Source organism: Fistularia commersonii, chromosome 7 (genome assembly GCF_037954325.1).
Source record: "Fistularia commersonii isolate RoL2024-O1a breed Wild chromosome 7, RoL_Fcom_v1.0, whole genome shotgun sequence".
NCBI classification, from domain to species: Eukaryota; Metazoa; Chordata; class Actinopteri; order Syngnathiformes; family Fistulariidae; genus Fistularia; species Fistularia commersonii.
In genome coordinates, this window is record NC_141290.1 from 18,779,068 (window position 1) to 18,800,556 (window position 21,489).

The following is a 21,489-nucleotide window of genomic DNA, read 5'->3' on the forward strand; positions in this document are numbered from 1 at the left end:
CGACAGAAAATGAAGTTGCTGCTAAAATCAAGAACGACGGCCCTGTAGAGAGTAGAGGCGATGCTATAGTCAGCAAATGCACCTCTATAGTGGATAGAGTTGCTTCTATAATTAAGGCAGAGGCCCTGATAGAAAATAGAGCAACTGCTTTAGTCAAAAGATATGACTTGATATGATATGAGAAGTGGTCAAATGTATTGAGGTCAGCGAAACAGTAATTTCAGTGTATGGGTCACTGAATATTGACAATATAGCTTCTTGATTAATGATTCTTGATTCTTGATTCTTGATGTGCTGGCAGAACCTGAGCTCACATGAAACCACACTCAGTCATTGAGATCAGATTGAAACAATATACTAGCCTTTTGGAAACAAGAAAACCTCCTTTATACTCATCAGGATTAATCAAGGCCCGATGATTGAGTTTGATTCTGAATTATGCTATCTGCGCCACGTTTTGTGGACGTTTTCATTTGCTGGGTAAGGGATGTGTGTGTGTGTGTGTGTGTGTGTGCCCTCAGTGGGGGCCATAATGATCATAAACTTAACAATGAATGCTATTTCTATGATCCGACATCCCCTTCAATCAATGGGCATAAAAGACAACTATATCATTTTAATTCAGTGACAGATGTTCCAAAAATCTCTGAGCCAAGTCAAGACCTTGACCTTCAAGGGATTTTTCTGATTTTTTTTTTTTTTTATGAAAATGTGTCTTGAGTCTGAAGGTCCATATTTTTAAATGCCTGGCAGAAAGATTTAATGGAAGAAGATGGATCAAGGCAAGCTCCTGGCTAACCTCTTCAAATATGTGCTTCACCATAAATGATCAAGCGCTTGGACCGCAATTTTACAACATCAACAGGTGTAGGTCAACATTAGCATTGAAAAAGAAATAAATTAAAACTCTAAAAAAACCCGCTCTGTTCACATTCCTCCACCACATGCAGCAGTAACTGCAATGCTTTTAACTGTCAATTTCTATGAGAATCCTCTCAAGTCCTCCCGTTCTTTGTCTGTATATGACCATCGCACCCTAATCACCTCTATTTTTCCGTTATCCCTGAATTTCTCCACCACATCATTCAAAAAACATACTTTCCTGCTTTAATTTTGAACTGCGTTAATTCATCTGTCGTGTCCATCCACCGTTCTTCACTGCCTTCCTCTTTTCAACCGTCTCCCAGCTATCATCTCACTCCCTCCAATTTGACTGATCCCTCTCCGCCACCTCATGATCCCCCTCTGCTGCCGACCCCCATCCATTCCCCCCAACTGTGCCCGGATATAGAAAGGCAAACTTGTTGCCCGGGAAACAATGCAAATCGCCCCCGACAGGCCTATTATCAAAGAGCACCAATTAAAGCTGAACCTGGTCTGTTTAAGGGGATTCATCTTGTCTGCCTTTTGGATACTGCTCACACACACACACAACCCCACATGCACACACAGTAGCAAGTCACTCCTCTCAAGTAGCTACAGCAGTTGCTAACTAAGTAAAAAGGAGTCGCTGTGTGTGTGTGTGTTTGTGGTTGTGTGTGTGTGTGTGCATACTTTGACATGGTCTGTGAGGATTTTGTAGTACAGACAAATTAAATTCTGTGCATTTGGGATTTTGTGCTTTTGAGGGGAACCTCAAAACTGATTTTGTACTTCTAAGAGGGAATCAGTCACAGATTTTGAATGTAAAAATATATATATTCAATAAGAAAATAATTAAAAATAAAAAATATATTTATATTCATGGATATGTATGTATTTATACATCAAAGCAAAGCATAAAAATAGAGATACGGAAAGATACGGTATTTCTAATCCTAAATAGATGAAAAAAACAAAAAACGAAGGATTTTAACAAAACAGATAAATAATCACATTACCTTAAATGAGGACAGACTTATTCCAATTTTATTACACTTTATTACTCTCTTAAAAAATGCTCAATTGCAATGCCAAGTGAGCCTCCTGTTTAGCATTAAACTCACATCAACCACAATGGTTAAAAAGAAACTACATCATAGTTTAAGATGAACTTGGTATTGTGTGCCAATAATATCAAATAAAACAACATAATCTAAACTGAATAACGCAAAACAAAAATTTACATCCCCTTAATTTTAAGTGTATATATTTCAAGTCTATATTGTGTGTAAAAATGTTACTAAAATGAAAAAAATGAAAATAGTAAACCCTTTGAAGTATTCTGTTAAGAACGCCACTACGTCAGAAATACTGTACACGTCTTTTCAATACTTTCAGGAAATGTCTTTAGATTATGTCCTCAAAAGAAGCCATTTAAAAAATGTAGAAATTTTGAAACTTTGCCAAGGTCATGATTATCCAAAATAAGAAGTTTAGACCCTAAAATTAAAACCTTGTGGGACCCAACATTCCATCCTCAATATGTTCTGATGTGTTACCAGCAAAATGCAATTTTTGTCATCTGCTCTTTAGAGAAGTAGCAGGTAAATAAGGAAGTCAAACAAGCCATAAAAACCGCCCAGCTAAGTTATAAGAACCAGGTGGAGCAAACCTTTGCATTAGGGGACGTACAAAACCCAGAGGGAAGAAGGGCAACCTTCGACCCCAGAGTTGTGCAACTCCTAAATTCCCTGCAACCCTGCAAACCCCTCATTGTCATACCAGCCCCACCTCCCCCCATGATATATTCATTATAGAAATGCAAGGTGTAGCTTACCTCACGGTCTCTTACCAATGGCATAATTTGCACATGTCTGTACAGTAATTTATTATACTTTATTTTGGATGTTCATAATTTGATGCTCCTATCCCATGTGTCCCCCAATTGCCCCTTGAGGATGAATAAAGTTTATTCTGATTCTGATTCAAGTTTACAACCTCTCATCTTACACCATTTTTTTTTTTTACTTTGAAAGAAAAATTGAATGATTTTGTCAAATTTCTTTTCAACGCAGCCTCAGTGTCTCCCTGAGCCGGTCCCAAGCCCGGATAAAAGGCAGAGGGTTGCACCAGGAAGGGCACCCGGCGTAAAACTTTTGCCAAAACCAAACATTCAAATAATTTCAGAAATGAGTCTATCAGAGGAACAGCACATGTTAGATATTTTGGAGAAAAGGTGAGAGAATCTAGACTGAGATGGTTCGGCCATGTACAGAGGAGGGAGGTGAATACAGTATATTGGTAGGCGGATGCTGGATATGGAACTGCCAGGCAGGAGGTGTAGAGGAAGACCAAAGAGAAGATTTATGGCCGAAGTGAGAGAAGATATGAAAGGTAGTTGGTGTGTGAGAGAGGAGGATACAGAGAATAGGGTTAGATGGAGAAGGTTGAATCCCTGTGGCGACCCATGAAGGGAAAAGCCGAAAGAAGAAGAAGAGAAAATAAAGTCTTAAGAAAGAAAAAAAATTGGCATTTCTGTCGGTAGAGAATATCATCTTTCTTATTATCTCACATTTCCTTTTAAAATGACTTAATGGGGTGAAGACAAGTGACAGAGATTTTCAAATCATGATTTTCTTGCTGAAGTCCTCAATGTTCACCATGATTGTGTGTCACAACAACTTTGGTTCTAACCCAACCATTTTTCTAATTTTTTGTTTTTCAGCATAAAAACAGCATACAGCATAAGATAAAAGCACCACAAAAAATAAAAATGACGAAAAACATAGGTTGGACTTCTTGTCAAGTTTCTTCTCAAAATTCGAATTTCTTTTCAAATTATATCATGTAATTTCTTTATATAAATCAATGAATTCCATCATTTTATATCTTACTGTCAATTGGTTTTAAGACTTCTTCAATGTTATTCTGTTTAACTGACAGTCTGTTTTTCAATTGCCAACTTTTAACTAATGAGATTTTTCAGGCAAGAACCTTTACAACAATACGTTTCAAAAAAGAGGGACTTTTTTGAATACATTTTATCGCTATCTCCCTGTTGCTGAACAGTTGCCATAAACACTTGATGATTACCATAGTGATAAGTAAAAGTAAAATGATATTTTCATCACATCTAGTAATTGTTTGGGTCAATTAAAGACAATATGATTCCTATGCTTTTCTTTCAGAAAGCCTGTTATTCCTCCTCAGAGGGAAGTTCAGGAATTACCTCTGTGTGTGTATATGTGTGTGTGTGTGTGTGTGTGTGTGTGTGTGTGTGTGTGTGTGTGTGTGTGTGTTTGCCATCTTATCTGAATTCATGAAACAATTCTTTTATGAGTGTGTCTTTGTATACATTGGCTTTCTTGTTACAAGGCTTTTACTGATGTTTCTTGTTTGAAGGAAGATAAGGAGCAAGTGTGTGTGTGTGTGTGTGTGTGTGTGTGTGTGTGTGTGTGTGCATGAATGCATCTGTGTGTGCGCGCATGTGCGTGCATGCGTGTTGTGAGGGAAAAAAGGCTAGCTACCTCTAGGCAGCATACTGCTTTCTACCCACACTTAATGAAGGAGAAATTGGATCCTGATGGCATCGCAACAAAGGACTGCCCTGGAGCCCTGTGTGCACCAGCGTGTGTGTGTTTGTGCAGCTTGTGTGTGCCCAAGCGCATGTGCGTGCGTGAGAGCAACTTATTTGTGGACAAAATGGGAAACATTTTCTTCCAATAAAGGGACTCTTTCTTCTGTGCTTGCCTGGCATCCCGCTGCTACATTGGTCATCAGTGTGAGTCCGTGGCCTTCTGTGGGTGTATGTTAATGTATGTCCGCTTGCAACAGTTTATATGTCTGGGGTGGGGCTGGATATATTTGGTCTTCCTATGACCTTGTGTTATTTCACTAAAACTGTCTATGTAGGACTGTCTATTTAAGACTATGTGTATCCTGCGATTTGTCTTGTTCACAAGTGAGGGACGGATGGAGCCGGAGATCGACAGGCAGATCGGTGCGGCGTCTGCAGTGATCTGGACTCTGTACTGTTCTGTCGTGGTGAAGAAGGAGCTCTGTATTCACCGGTCTATCTACGTTCCTACCCTCACTTATGGTCATGAGCTGTGGGTAGTGAGAAAAACAAGATCACGGATACAATCGTCCAAAATAAGTTTTCTCTGCAGGGTGGCCGGACCCTCTCCGGGGGTGGGGGGGGGTATTCAGGGCATGTCCATCTAGGAGGAGGCCACGAGGAAGACCCAGGAGAGACTATGTCTCCAGGCTGGCCTGGGAACACCTTGGGTGGATGGATGGATGGATGGATGGATGGATGGATGGATGGATGGATGGATGGATCCTGTGAGTGTGAGGTTGGATTTTTTCCCTTACTTTGAAAAGGAAAGCAGAAGTAAAATTTGTAGTCCAACCTGCTGATGGTGAATCCATTTAGGACAAGGGTGTTAAACTCATTTTCAGCAAGGGCCACATCAGCATAATGGTTGTCCCCAAAGGGCCACGTGTAACGGCAACAATATAAATATAACTCAATTTAATGTTAAATAAATTTAAGTGCTCCTAAATGTTAAATAACTCTGAATTTATTACTCATTCAAATCCAAAATGTTACTTATGCATTTGCGTGGATGTAAAATAATGATGTTTACTAGTTTCTCTCTTCCAAAGCTAGCTTTCACTGCTGCAGTGTTTTTGGATGCAGCTTTGGTGAACACATTGTGCCTCCATCGTAGTTTGGCTTTTAATTCTTGGACAATTTGTTGTTTTTCTAGAAGACTAACTTTAGCATACTTAGCTCCGCATTTGGTGTCAAAATGCCGACGTAGATTTTACTCTTTGATGACTGATGCTGCTTCATAACACAAAAGACACACCGCTTTTTCCCTTGAAGCACAAATGTGTATTGACATTCCCACCTTTCTTGAAAAAGCCTTCCATCTAAATCAGCTTTTCTCTTCCTGTATATTTAGGAATCATTTGCATTTCTCAATTCCACCTGTTGAAAATGCATTGATGTGGATTCACTGCGTTCTAATGGCGGGGTAACGTCACGTCATGGTTCAAATTGTGGGAAATGTAGTTTATGGTCAATACATGTGTTTGACTCCTTTTTTTTTAGACAATCAGACCTCAGAAGACGTTCTCGTGGGCAACACAAAATGACATGGCGGGCCACATTTGGCCCGCGGGCCTTGAGTTTGACATGTGATTTTGGATGTTACACTGAGAGGATAAACGTCACTTACTGTCTGTTGAAACAAACACAATGTTGCCTTTTTTGGTGTTGGTATTTAAAGATATATATGTTCAGCAGGGGTGAATTATAGATATATACATATATATAAATATATATGTGTACCTATGTTGGATTTTTTGGGGGGGGTTAAACTATTTTTGAGAATTGGGACTACCAAATTCCCCAAAGAGACATTTTGATTTTGTTATTTTGTTTGTTTTTCTTTTTTATTCTTTTATATTTTTTTTTTTACTATCATGCATTTTAACTGCATCAAAAAATAAACTGGAAAATTTATAAACAGCATAGCCTGCCATGAACAAGAGAGATCTTTTTCTTAGACTTTTGGCACTTTTGAGATGAAGGTAGAAAAATAAAAACCCCCATGAAGAAAACAAGTGAGTAGTTCATTAACGTTGGGTTAAACTGTCAGTTTGATCTAAACACTGAAATTTTAAGTTCCCCTGACATTATCAACACACACACACACACACACACACACACACACATACACACACAAAAATACACATGCAGGCACACAAACACCCACAGACACAAACTCTCACCCCCAGTGTTACTCACACTGCCTCCTCACAACGTGCTCGAGTGTTGATTAAAACTGTGGTTGTGTGAGGCGCGTGAATGTGTTTTTTTCCTCTGTACACACATACACACACACACAAATATACACACACACACTCTAACACACAAATTATATGATAATATTACAGTTTTATTTTTTAATTTCAAGTACGTATCATTCTCATTATTGGTTTTTTTTTTTCCACTCCTGTAATTTTCTAATGTTAACTCCTATTATTTATTTGTATTATTATAATTATGGTTGCTGTTGTTGATGATGTTGCTGACATTAGTATCATTGTTGTTAAATGAATCTGTCTAATCTGAATCTGTACATTCTGCTATTGTATTTTATCATCATTTTTTATTATTTGTGTCATTTATTTGTTTTTTCTTTAATTCACCCCTGCTTTTGTTGGATCACTGGTTATTTGAATATACTGTCCATGCATTTGTGACTTATTGATAATTCTTTGAATCTGTTTTCTAGTGCTTGATCAGTTGCCCTCAGAAATATTTCAACTTTATCATTTGAAGTAAAAATAAAGGCAGGCGGGTTTGTTTCTGAAAGTTTACAAGCCCTTCAAATAAACTTTGATATCACTTGGAAATAAAGTCAAAACCCTAAAACAACCGCTCAATTGCCAGAACATTTTAGAACCCCGTAAGGATAGTAAACCAAGGCCACACATGTACCATTGTCCAAATGAGCAAGACCATGAGCATTATCACGGCGCTCAATCGAATCTCACAAGATGCCAATATTTGTGAGATTTTTTTGTTTTTGCAGCATGCGTGCGTTTGTGTGCACGTGTGCGTAAATTTGTTGACGTGTCTGTATTTTTGTGCTCAATCATCGGGACTCTTTCGTGTCTCATGTCTCACACTAGTTTCTAACAACATCTCACTTCATCTTGCAGACTTCACTTCAACTCACCCCTTCACACACACACACACACACACACACACACACACACACACACACACACACACACACACACACACACACACACACACACATATATTGCAACATTGCACACACCCTTGGAGTAGATGCCTGTAACTAGGGTAGGAAAAGGGGGTGTCTATTTGTAGTATCTGGGTAGAATTCTCCAGATACATGCTTTCATTGGTTAGAGTTTGAGGTAAACAGCGCACGGTCTAATGAAGAAAAAGAAAATAACATGATAAAAATTAAAAGGAAAAAAATAATATGAAAATAAAAGTGACTGATTCAAAACTGAGGTTTATTTAGTTACTTTTTAAAATGAGAAGATGGAATTCAGCAGAAATATTTTGACATGCTCTCTCCATAAAAATTAAAACTATATCTCACTTTGTATTGAAATGATTGCTATTACTTCTAAAAGGCTTCTGACAGGATAATTTACTGAATGATTCAGGATGCATGGCCTGTAAAATTATATGTTTCAACTGCTGACATCCCGCTTTGGTGAGGCTTGATCTGTTATCCATTCTGGTTCTGTCCATTTTGTCCAAATCACAAAAAAACAGCTGACAGGTGACCATGACACCTTAAAATAACTGCTTATTCAAACATATCAGAAGTATGTGTTAATGGGTGTAGCTCATTCTATCAATCACCAAGCACATGTGCCAAATTTTGCACCTATGGACCTGTAAAAAGAGCTCAATTGGTTCTGGGAACTGAGTTCTATGGTCTTGGGATCCTATGCTGTCCAAATGCACTAAAAAGAGGCCTCAGTACTGGAAAGGTTCTATGAGCTACAAAGTGTTCCTACAGTGCAAAAGCTACTATAGTCCCACCAGTGTGTCCTGGGTCCTCCGGGGGACCCCTTCCAGGAGGACGTGTCAAGAACACCTTACCGTGGGAGTTTTAGGAGGCATCATGACTGGATGCCTGAGCAACCTCATCTAGCTCCTGATGCAAAAGAGCAGCAGCTCTACTCTGAGCCCCTCTGGAACGGCCGATCGTCCCACCCTACCTCCAAGGACCCACTTGTATCCTTGATCTCGTTCATTCAGTCACTACCCACAGCTTGTGACCATAGGTAAGGGTGTGAATGTAGATCAAGAGCTTCTCTTTTTGGTGCCGCTCCTTCTTCAACTTGACGGTTGGATGCAGAGTCAACATTGCTGCGAATACTGCACCAATCCACCTGTGAATATCTCGCTACATCATCCCCTCACTCCTGAGCTTGAACTCCTCCACTTGGGGCAGTCTCTCATACACGACCCAGAGAAGGCACCGTGGTGCTGATTTTCACCCGAGCTGCTCCACATTTAGCTGTAAACAATTCCAATCAAATGCGCATATAATTTGTGTTGAACACTAGTTGCGGTGCTTCTCGCCCCACAGAACTGTGAGACGAGGATGCAGGTTACAGATGTTTTTAGCTACGAGGTGTTCTTTTGAAAGTTTAGTTTAGCCCTTGAGGAATAAAGTTTGAACTCACCTTCGTCTCCATTATCTTTCCTCATCCTGCCACATAATAATAGACAATCAAAATCCAAAGTTTCTCACAATTTTAGGAAATAAAAAAATTTCCACCGTCAATATGAATGAAACAAAACCAAAAACAAATCTATAATGAAAGTACGTAAATCATTTTCACTTTTTGGAAAACTCTTTACGCTGAATGACTTCAAACCCTTTCTTGAAGCAATATCTCAGTTTGAATACTTAATCTTTCTCATGTCTCATAAACACACACTCATACAGAACTATATATATATATATATATATATATATATATCTTTATAAGCAAACTAGGAATTACACCAAAAAAATAACATAATTATATATATTTTTGTCTCGTGAAGTGATTTTGCAACTCTGAACATTTTCAAAGCAAACATGTCCATCACACTCTCAATTATCATTAATGTCCTCCAAATCACCCCCATCTAGCAAAACAAAGCTCCACTATCAAGCAGGATTTCAATTCGGTGGCAATGAAAGCTTGTCGAACCAGTAAACAACTGAGGCGACGAGGCAGAGAAGAAAGGATGTGTGCCGGCGGGAGGTTGTCGGCCGCAGCATGAGAATGAGAACAAGCTTAAATCAGTCAGAGTCCCGAAAGTTAAAGAAGAAAAGAGCAAAGAAAAAAAGGGGGTTCAAGGCTGAAACAGGATTGAAAGGACAGATGTTGCAGAATGGAAGAAGGAAGGAACATGACATGAGGGAGAAAAAAAGGAAAAAGTGTTTTATGAATTAAAAGTGGGTTTAATGGTTTTCAACAAGTTTAAAGGGTACCAGAACAGAATGAGCTTCAACTTGGATAATCATCCCAAGACTGAATATCCACTGGCAAAATCTAAAATTGCTGGTTCAGGTAGTTTGGGAACGGATACAAGAAAAGAAATACATCTTCACACATCCATTTGATCATTCATTTATTAAGTATACTGCTCATCTTGCTCTCAGGGTCACGAGGGGATGCGAGGCTGGAAGCTTAACCCAGCCAGAGGCAAGGCTCACTAGAACAGTTGCCAGTCGATCACAGAGCAACATATAGATACAAACAACAATTCACTTCAAATCTGGATATAGAGTCTCCAATGAACCTATTGCATCTTTTTGGGCTTGGGAAGCATAAAAACACAGTTCAGATTCATTTTATCCTTCTTATTCTACTACCGCTTTCCATCACCAGCTTGAAACTATGCTGAATTTGAGTATATGTGTGAAAACATCGGGTAAAAAAAAATAATAGAACAGTGTGTGAGCTCAACTGATCTGTTCAAATTTGTATAGCGTAGATAAGGAAAAAAGAGACGTTTTTATGTAGAAATATATAGATATTTTAAAATAACATTATCAGATATATCATAATGTTATCAGATTCAGATACTAAAAATGTCCTACCTCCTAAGTCCACGTTAAGTTTCCTTTTGGTTTGGCAGCTGAATCCGACTCAGAGTCGCTTTATTTGTGAGGTGAATCAGATAGACAGGTAACATGCTATACATGTTAAAATTAAAATGTGTGTTATTTACAGAACCTCTGTGGTAATAGGAATATATACCTCACATACAAAAAGTATGTAAGAAAGTAAAAACCACAGCTGGGGTTACACCTGTTTTGTCAGGGGAGTGTGGTATTATTGTATGTTGAGTCATTTTAGGGTTTATTTTCATGGGAGTTCCAGCATCATGTTACCATGTAAGGGCACTGTGACGTGAAGCTCTATACAGTATGTGGTGTCAGGGGTGGCTGCCAAAAAAGTTACTAAATTTTTTACTTGTTTAGTCATTACTTTTTTTGAATAGCCTATAGAACACAACATGGAGTCAGAAGTGTTGTGATCCTTTAACCCAAACGGGAAAAGGCCCATCTGGAAGGAAGAGAGGAGTTTTGGTGAGGAAGTTGAACAAGTGTCGGAGAAGAAGATCACAGTGGGGAAGGAGCAAGCAGGATGGCTAACACACCCAGCGCTACGTTTAGCATTCAGCTACCAGAGCCCATCGCCTTGTCCGAGCCACACGAGTGGCCAAAACGGATAAGGAAAGATTTTGTCAAGCAACTAACCTATCTGCAAGCTCTGAAGAAAACCAGGTAAATAATTAAATTTACTGTATGGGGGACGAATGATGAGATAACTAGGGGCAGGATGTTGGTTAGACTGACTGACACACGACTCTCATAACACATACAGATGAAAAAATACTTAGATTCCAAAAAAGCCATAAACATTGCAAGGGAATGAGAGGAAGTCAGAAAGCAGCAAAACACTGAGGAGTGAAGCCAGTGGTGTAAAACAGTTAGATGTATGCTGTGGAGAGAGTAGTTAAAGACAATCAGCAAAAGGAAAATCCCAAATTCTACAAGTTCAAAAACAATGGAGCAAAGCCATGCAGCAGTCAGAGCAGAAACCAAAAAGGCTCCCAGTGCTACAAGTGTGGTGGCACACCTCACCCAAAACACAAGTGTCCTGCCAATGATACCCAGTGCCATTCCTGTGGGAAAAAAGGGTCACAACCAGCCTGTGAGGCATGCAGGACAAGCTATATAGGGTATAGAGGAAGACGAGGAAAGTTTCTTTCTGGGCTCTGTGATATCAGATGGCAATATGTGGACTGCTGACGTAGACATAATGGACAAAAAAATCCATTTCACACTCGACACTGGAGCAGACGTTACCGCTGTGTCGCAGATGGAGTTTAACAACATCTTTTGCTACCATTCAGCGGCCTGTTTTTCAAAGGCCAGAAAAACCTGGATGGATTCCCCTGGAGGTGTTGGGGTTTGCCGGACTGATGCAAAGGAAAGAGGCCAAGCGGACCATGGAGAAGGTCTATGTGGTCAAAAATCTGAGCACGCCTTTGCTTAGATTGCCAGCCATTAGAGCCCTTGGCTTGCTCATCCACCATCAAACTCAGGCCAGGGGCTGTTCCGTATTCTGTAAAATACCCAGGAGGATTCCACTAGCTCTGGTGGGTAAAAAGAGAGCTCCAGTACATGGAGGCTCTGAGTGTTATCAGCCAGGTGGAGGAGCCGACATACTTGTGTGTCGGCATGGTGATCATGCCAATAAAAGTTGTTCAGCAAGTTGGATACCAGCATGGGGCTCTGGCAGATCTCACTAACAGAGGAATCAGCCAAGTACACCACATTGATAACACCTTTTGGGCAGTTCCGATTTAACCATCTTCCATTTGGCATTGCTTCTGCACAAGAACATTTCCAGTGCAGGATGGCGGCGATCACAGAGAGAACTCAAAGGTGTGGTCTGTCACATTGATGATCTGTTGCTTTGGGGGCAGGCTCAGGAAGAGCGTGACACCTGACTTCATGCTGTGCTCAAAGACTGGTAAAAAAGGAGTCAATACACTGAATGTGGAAAAGTGTAGCCTTCCGGGGCCAAATCATTACAACTGCAGCCATCTGTCCCAACTCAAGAAAGACAGAAACCATCACAGACATGTTGGAGCCCGCAAATGTGAGTGAGTTAAGTGTGTTATTTTCCCGACATGGTCAAGCAACTAGGAAAGTTTATTCCCCAGCTAGCCCAAAAAGATAAACCACGCCGTGAGCTTCTCTCTAAGGAAAACTGCTGGGTCTGGGATGTGGACCAGGCAGCAGTGTTTGCAGAACTAAAGAGAGCTCTCACCTCTCCTGTGCTCGCCATGTAAGACCAAGGCAGAGACACCAAGGTTTCTGCTGATGCATCATCATGTGGCTTTGGGGGCATTCTTCTCCGGAGGTGGGAGGAAGAATGGAAGCCCATTGCCTATACTTCTTGGTCTCTGACTCCAACCAAGCAACGATGCGTACAAGTAGAGGAGGCCCTAAGCCTCACATAGGCCAGCGAACGGTTCTAGGATTTCCCCATAGGACAGCATTTTTGCCTGAAGACTGACAAAAACCCCTTCTCAGCCTGCTTAGAGCCCAAGCATTGGATCTTTTGCCAATGAAAATACAGCGCTTCAGGATGAGGCTGAAGCGCTATTCATAATCCATCAAGCATGTATTGGGAAAGTCACTGTGGGCAGCGGACACACTGTCACACTCAGCCATGAAATCATGCATGTCCACCGATAAGCAGGAGCTGATGGAAAGCACCACTATTTATGTAGACTGTGTCGTTGAAAGTCTACCTGATTCTACCTGACAGTGTCTGCTCATGCATCATGACTCTGTGCACAGAAGGATGACCAGCACATGCAAAACAGGAAACAGTTCCGAAAAACTACTGTCCAGAGTGAGCTATACTCACAGTGAAGGACGGCTTACTGCTGAAAGGCATGCAGCTCGTACTACCTTCAGCAAAGTGAAATGATGTTCTTGCTAAATTACATGAAGGGCACCTTGGTGTAGTGAAGTGTAAAGTATGTGCACATAAGTTTGTGTGGTGGCCAGGACTCAGTCAGCAAGTGAACGAAATAGTACTCAACTGCAGGACATGTATATGAGAGCAACACGATCCCAAAGAGCCACTCATGCCATCAGAGTGCTCAGAAAGACCATGGCAAAAGTTGGGGACAGACCTGTTCATCCTGGGGAGTAAAACATACTTGTTGTTGATTACTTATCTTGGTTTGTTGAAATTGCATATTTATCTGACACCAGGTCCACTCCCACTCCCACTGAAGATTGAAGTCAATCTTCTCATGCCATTTGCTACTTCATACGGGTTCAGGCACATCACAAGCAGCCCAGGATTTCCACAGTGTAATGGGGAAGAAGAACGAGTTGTCCAGACCCCTACCATGCTCTACTCTCCTACAGGGCCACAGCTCTCCTGAGTAGATACAGTCCCACTCCTGATAGGATGGTGTCTTTTTGTTCAGGATTTAGACAGTAACAGACTTTTCTTCAAAGGGGGCAGAAAACTCCTCTTAGGTCTGATGAGACAAATGTAGTCTATCCCTTGTTCTTTAGAAAGGGGAGATGCAGTATTATTGTATGACGATTCATAATAGGGCTTATTGCTATAGGAGTTCAGACATCATGTTACCATGTGGGAGCGCTGTGGCGGGAAGCTGTATATGCAGTGTTGGGGGTGGCTGCCAGAGAAGAGTTGAACAAACAGAGCTGCGTACGACACAATTGGTTTGACGAGATCATTTCTTTTTTTGAATAATGCTAGAGAACACGACAGGGAGGTGAGAAGATTGATGTCCTTACCTTTTTCTGTGCTGCACTACACAGCTAGAGACCCACTGCGGACAGTTATCTTAGAACAATGAATGGTGGTCTCTGGTAAGAGTTAGTGTTGCGCTATCAAACATAATGAAGTGCATATTCAAACACTCAGAACTGTTCTATTCACGCCGTAACTCATTGAACCCATTCAGCTCATTTCTGGCACAATCCCAAAACAAATGAAGGCCTGAACAACTTTCCTGTCGGCCATAGCAATTTCATACAGGCCTCACTCTGTGAATACTTAATTCTGAAAACCATTTACCTTTGATTAAAGTGGAAATAAAAATGACGCTGAAAAAAAAGCACTGTGAAGCTGATCCTTACAAAATATAACATTCCTGCTTCCTCACATCTGGATGTAAGATGGAGATACAATAGTTATACAAACAAATGTATTTTCTGGATGGAATCCAAGACAAGTGAGCAGAACTCCATTAAAAAAGTATCTTTGAAACCTTCTGTCTGCACTTGGTGAGCTTTTATGAAGAGACTTAGCTGTCTTTACAGGACAATGTTTTACCTTCAAATAATCATCCCTAAAAAAAATGTCTCAACAGATTTACTCAAATCAAAGGGTAAGAGTTTAATGTGTAATTTTTGGAAAGAAGTTGGCTGCACACTAGTTTTGCCGCAATTACTTGGCTCGACAGAACCCCAGTTTCAGCCAAATGGCTATACACCCAGCAGGTGCATTAAAAATCCATCTTTATGGAGCAACACATTAGCCAACACTTACATTACCATCCTTCACATAAAGACCTCCTCTTTAATATACGGACAGGATGAACAGGAATGTGCGCTCTATAACATTTTTTATAGAGCGCTGGCGTCCACATTAACACCCGCCTCCCGTAACGAAAAGAGCGAGGAAAGTAAAATATTAGGGAAGAAAGACATAAAACACAGTGCGGGGGGAGGCGGGGGTGATTTATGAGCGAGCCGGTGAATTAAAGGTTCATCTTAAAGGGGTGACATATGAGCTAAGTCTTACATTATCGTTTGTCATGGAAAGATATTCATTCACGGTGGGAAGAGGGGATACGAGAGGAGGCCGCAGCTATTTGGAAGAGCTCATGCCAAAGTTAAGAGATGATATTTATAGAGATGAGGATCGCAGCCAATATTCACATTTTATGCCCTCCTAGGTGGGTGGGTGCAAGGTGTATGTGTGTGTCTGTGTGTGTGTGTGTCTGTGTGTGTGTGTGTGTGTGGAGGGGGTAGAATGGCAAGGAAGTCAGACAGGGTATCCACCAGGTAATTTTCAAGTTATTTCTCACTTAATTTTGGCAAATGTCTTGCCTTTTTTCAAGCAATCCATGGCAATTTTTTAGATCATGAAAATGAAATAGAAAAATAGTAAGTGTTTACTATTTTTCTATTTCAATTCATTTTAATTTCTTTTGTGGTAACACGCTCGTCACTTTGTGCAAACAATTTCAATTCAATAAAAACACAAAGCAAAGGAAAAAGATGTGTTGAAATATGACGTGCACAAAAATAATCAGGTTGGGCAGGATAGCATCTCCAATGCATAAAATCAATTTTCTTTCTGAGCTTGTTGACTTCTGTAAAGTAAATCTGGTTAAGACACTATATGCTGTAAAACAAAAACTATAGAAAAAAAAGCTGTCATTTTTCTTGTTATTGGCATTGCAATGTAGGGATGGGAAAACCTTTTGGCCCAGGGGCCACATTGACTTATAATTGGACAGACAGGCCTGGTCATATGAAAAAAACGCATTTCTTAACAGCACATATCGAAAAAAAAAAAGAAAAAAAGCAATAGTGTTGGTATACCTTTTAGCCGAAAGTGTTGTTGATCACCCATTTTTGCATCAAAGTCTGCTGGTAATTCTGTTGTGGCAATACAGATCTGAGGTGTTCATCACTCAGCTCGGATCTGTGGGGTGCTTTGTTGGTGTTCATCGCACTAAAAATCTGTTCACACACAAATGTAGAGCTAAACAACAGCAGCATCCTTTGTGCGTGCTATCTTCTGGATGTTTGGAAATTTGGCAGAGCTTTATGAAGTATAAAACTCATCAAGTTTTAGGGAGTTGAACTCCTTTAACACCATGCCAAATTGGGGATCAGTCAGCTCTGCAACTCTTTTGGCACTGTTTCAGGGTCTTGTGAGAAGGGACATGATACCAGCTGAAGTGACTTGTCAATTTTTCCAAAATCAGAGAACCAACGGCAAAATTCTTCATGCAGGTCATCTGGTGATTTCCTGTATTTTTTACACATTTTGGGCCTCTTTTAACACAGCCAGTGTGGGGAAATGAGCAAATGACTTGTCTGGCATTTGCTTTGAAAATAAAACTAGCTTGGTTTTGAACGCACGTTTGCTTGCATTTCATACACAAACTGGTTTGTCCCTTGTAGCTTCACATTCAGCTCATTCATGTGTGTCAGAATCTCCACAGTAAAGGCTAAATCACAAACCCAATCTGTGTCATACAGCTCAGGAAAATTGTCAGCGTTCTCAAGTAGCTCCAAAAATTAAATATTCTCGGACATTAGAATTGTAAAGCAGGTCTCTGTGATCAACATCAGTTTCTTCAAGAAAATTAATAAAGTGACAATGGTGAAGTCCCCTCACTCGAATAAAGTTAAAGAGTTTCACAACTGGCTTCACTATGTGGTCAAACTGCAACATGGATTTACACGGTGCTTCCTGGTGAATTATGCAGTGTAGGAAAATGACCTACTGCTCAGAGTTGTCCTCTTTCACCCTGTCCTGGATTCTTTGGAGCAGCCTGATGTTTTTTCCCATCAGATTCGGTGATCCATCTGTGGTAACGTTGGCGAGCTTACTCTAAGGTAGCCTATGCCTCTTTGTGAGGGATTCCATAGCCAAAAACTCCGCTGTTAATACCTCTGATTGTTTAAAAGATGAACTGTGTCCTTTATGCCATTGCTTTAGTCCAGGGCCAAAGAATACAATGTAAATGACGCTTTTTTTGTTTAGCTTTGTAGTTAAGTGTTCGTCAATTACTTCAACAGTGTCTTGAGTTATAAGCTAATTTCTCAAATTTGTTCTTGCTCTCAGGACATAAAATACTTTCTGTATCTACCATGCACTCTTTCCCCTTCAGGGAAATGCCTGCTGGCTTTTGCTAATTTGAATTCAAATAAATAACTTGTCTTCATGCTTGATTCTTGGATAGAAGTTGTTCGGATAAGATGTTTTGCTAAGCCTACAAGCTAGCTACCAACCTATGAGCGGTAGCCATCCGTTTGTGTGCTGTTGACGTAATTAACATGCTAAGTGAAAAAGTGATGGCGGATGTTGTATTCCTTCAAAACTGCAATGGTTTTCTTGGCAATAAGACAAACAGTGTCAGGGTATCACACCTGGGTCCAATCTGTAATCGGCGCCAGCTGCAGCAGATGCCACTAATCAAGATCCCTATAAAGGGCAGCGGCACGCTTTGCCTGGCGCCGGGGGATTGTGGCTCTCACAGTTCACTGCGGAGCCCTGCCACGACCCAACCAACCAACCAACCAACCAACCAACCAACCAACCAACCAACCAACCAACCAACCAACCAACCAACCAACCCACCCACCCACCCACCCACCCAGCCGGCCGGTGTAACATTGGACCCTGACCCTGCCGTGACCCTTCTTGCCTTCAAGAGTGATAACAGGAAGTGGCTTGGGCTCTGCAAAATCAAGTCACTGCAGCTAATGCAACACATGGTGGTGAAATGCATGTCATTACAAGTCGGCATTAAAGTCAAATGAATGCTTTCATTCAGTCACTGACAAAGTATGAATTCTGTACCAATCTTTGCCGGGACAGATTAAAAAGACCAGCGGGCCAGTTTTGGACCGTGGGCCGTAGTTTGCCCACCCCTGCTATAAGCAGTGCAATGTTGCTTGATATGTTTCTACAAACCACAAGTGATTAACTTATTATTCTACATGCTCTGTAAACATGGAGTTGCTTTTCAAAGATAAAATAACACTTTTTAAAATGATAAGAAATACCTGACTTTTGCTACAAAATGTATAACAAAACAATGTAAAATGGCAGATTAGAAAATAGTTACAAGTGACATGAAAGACAAAGTGAACAAGATAAAATTAAAAGAGAGGTGAATACCAGAAACACCAAGTTGGAGGGAATACCACAGAGGAGAGATAAAAACCAGGAGGAGGTAGGGAGAGAGGGAAATCTGATGGAAACAAGAAAATCAATCATCAAAATAGCTTGAAAATCCCCGAAAAGCAGGGGCGAGGATGAAGATGGGGCGACGAAAAGAAGAAGAAGGTCGAAGGATCGAATCAGTCATGATCAGCAGGACGGAGAGTTCATTTAGAAATGTGCCTTGCAGGAAAAGACTGGATCCCAGGAGCACAGGAAGATATGCTTTTAGGTGAAATGGCCTGGATCCTATTTTGAAAGGGGGAATTGCCTGCCTTCAGTTTCCTAGGTGTGTCGGTGTGTGTGTGTAGATGTGTGTCCACACATACATACTGTATTGACACTATACATATATAGTATATGTTTATATGTACACATATGTAAATGTATTGCTTTGCTTTGTCAAGTGACAGCAATCTCTTCAACCATGCGATGGTAAAGTCATATTTGTGGCTCAATGTTCTCGGTGGAGTTTGGAGGAGGACATTACAGGGTTAGCGCCGCTCGGTGAGCCATGATTGGCTCCCATCGCTGTGACGATGCAATGTGTCTGATGTGTGACCATTAGAGCACAAAACGCCAACCTTATTTCAACTATGATGTTAGTCAGGCTTTAGAGACTGAGAGGAAGCGAAGTGCGAACACGCAAGGTGTTGAAAGGAACACACATGTAAACTCACTGATGGACACACAAGCACACACACACAAACACATACACACACATGCATGCGCACAAATGCTATTAATAGCCTGCAGGCTTGTGAACATCTGTCACACCTGCCTAATCCAATCCCATCACACCCACACACACACACACACACACACCCACACACACACACACACACACACACACACACAAAGGCACGGGCAGTGTGAACATCTGACAGCTTGACACGCCACAGCTCCTCCAGAAACACATGTTGGTGACCAGCACCTCTGTTCTCCTTCAATTCACATCATCCCCCGTGTTTCCATCACTCCATCCCACTCACTGTCACTGGAGATCAGCACTCACTGCCTTTCTCACTGTCTCCTCTCATAGACAGACAGACAGATAGATAGATAGATAGATAGATAGATAGATAGATAGATAGATAGATAGATAGATAGATAGATAGATAGATAGATGGATGGATGGATAGATTGATATTGTCTTTCGTGTCTATGTGTTTGTGTGCAGTTAACGTCAATGCTACTTCTTGCTTTTTTTTCTTTTACAATATATGCATTAATTTGTTACGCTACATATTTGAAATCATTGTCTGAATCTGGGCTCAGTCTTGATTTTCTCTGCTGATATTTTGGTAATCCTCTTATATTTTAACTAACACGTAGCGAATGGTAATGTTTTTGTAAAATATTTTAATCATCACTGTGTCCAAAAGTAGCTATAAAGTACTCCAATATTTATGCTCAAACGATCAGATGATGTTCAAACTACATTAATTTAGATTTGAAAATATACAAATCACGATTAATTTTCAGTAGATAGAATATTTAGACTCTCTGTTATTTTACATTCAAAGGGGCTAAACTGTTTTTTTAGCAGGATTGTGTGCATTTATTTATTCATTTCACTTTCATTATCTCATACTGTCCAGTTTCTATCATTCTACGCAACATGGAAACGGCGATCAGCTAATCAGACCCTATACTTCCCCAGAACCGTTACAGCAAAAACCATCTGTTCATTAACTAATTCCTCTTCCAGAACGCTTCTATTTTATGCTCACCATTTTCGCTGCACTGCTTCTCCGTGAGACAACAGGGAGGTTAAGTTGCAGCTGAATGGAAGGATGAGGGGGCAGAGGGGGACGTAAAAGCACACTGATTGAAAGGAGATGAGCATCAAAGTAAGGAGAGAGAATCTGGAGGAAAAATAGCAAGTGGAGTGAAGTTGTCTAACATCTGACGGCCTGTCATTTTATAAAGTGAACTGTCACTCTTCATACCGTCCATGCCGGCTGGGGCTCTAATCCCCGATGGGGATTGTCCCGCATATATCCCCCGTCCCTTCCCACCTGCTATCCACCTCCTCCCTTCAAGTTCAGGTAGCCTCTTTCTTAATGTCCCATTATCATCGTCTTTGAGGCTGCACCCGTTCTCACAATAAAAGCAAATTAACAGAAAACGACAAACCAAGACAAGACACACACTCCCCACTGGACGCGACTGGCGAATGTCATGTTGCAAATTGGGTGGACACCGTGCCAGCAGGTGTCACCATGAAACCACCGCAACAGCAAGGTGAGTGTGATGTTCAACGGCATTTTCAAGCAAAACTTCAGGAGAAAATTACTTTAAAACTTTGATTAAGCCAAGTCGCCAATAAAGGCCTGTGCGTTTAATGACCGGATTTGGACACCAATAACCATTTCCAATTCAGGATATTTTTTGTTTATTAATTTGCTTTTGTTGGTCTTCCTATGTATTAAAGTTATGCACTTGACAACTGCGTCTGAACGAGTGGAAGGAAAAACAAGTTCAAGCAAGCCTCTTTGGAATTTTTTGGATGTTACTTTTCCATTTCTTTTGATAAATTAATTTATCGATTTATTTATTCACTTAATTATATATTTTTTTATAGTTTTCAACTCGTGAAGAATTTAAGTGAGCTTTTCGGTAATCCTAAGGGGGGGTTATGATATTTTTCCTGCATATAAGGTGCGGTGTGGTGCAGGAGGTAGAGCAATCCTCTTTGGACCTGAACTTTCCTGGTTCGGTTCCCAGCTCCAAGACATGGAACCCCTAAGTGCTCTGCTGGTTGATGCCAGTCAATTGCATCATGGTTCATTTGTGATTGGGTTAAGTGCAGTGAATGAATTTCTCTGAATAAAAGGATAAGTTATTATATCGGTGTTTTTCTTTTTTTTTTTCCTCAGAAAATTACACATTTTGAAACAATCCTTTTTTTTGGTTAATGTGATGTTTTAATCATCTGTTACCAGTAATGATATTTTTAGTGTTAGTTCTGCAGATATTCCTATTCAGAAAAGTACTTCATACTATCGTCAACAGGAGGTA

At 40.6% G+C, this 21,489-nt stretch overlaps 1 protein-coding gene across 9 annotated transcripts in view; it reads right to left on the bottom strand.

The window, feature by feature from the left end:
• ptprt (protein tyrosine phosphatase receptor type T) overlaps positions 1–21,489 on the bottom strand; it is a 293,148-nt gene that overhangs the window by 178,840 nt on the left and 92,819 nt on the right. The window lies entirely within an intron of this gene.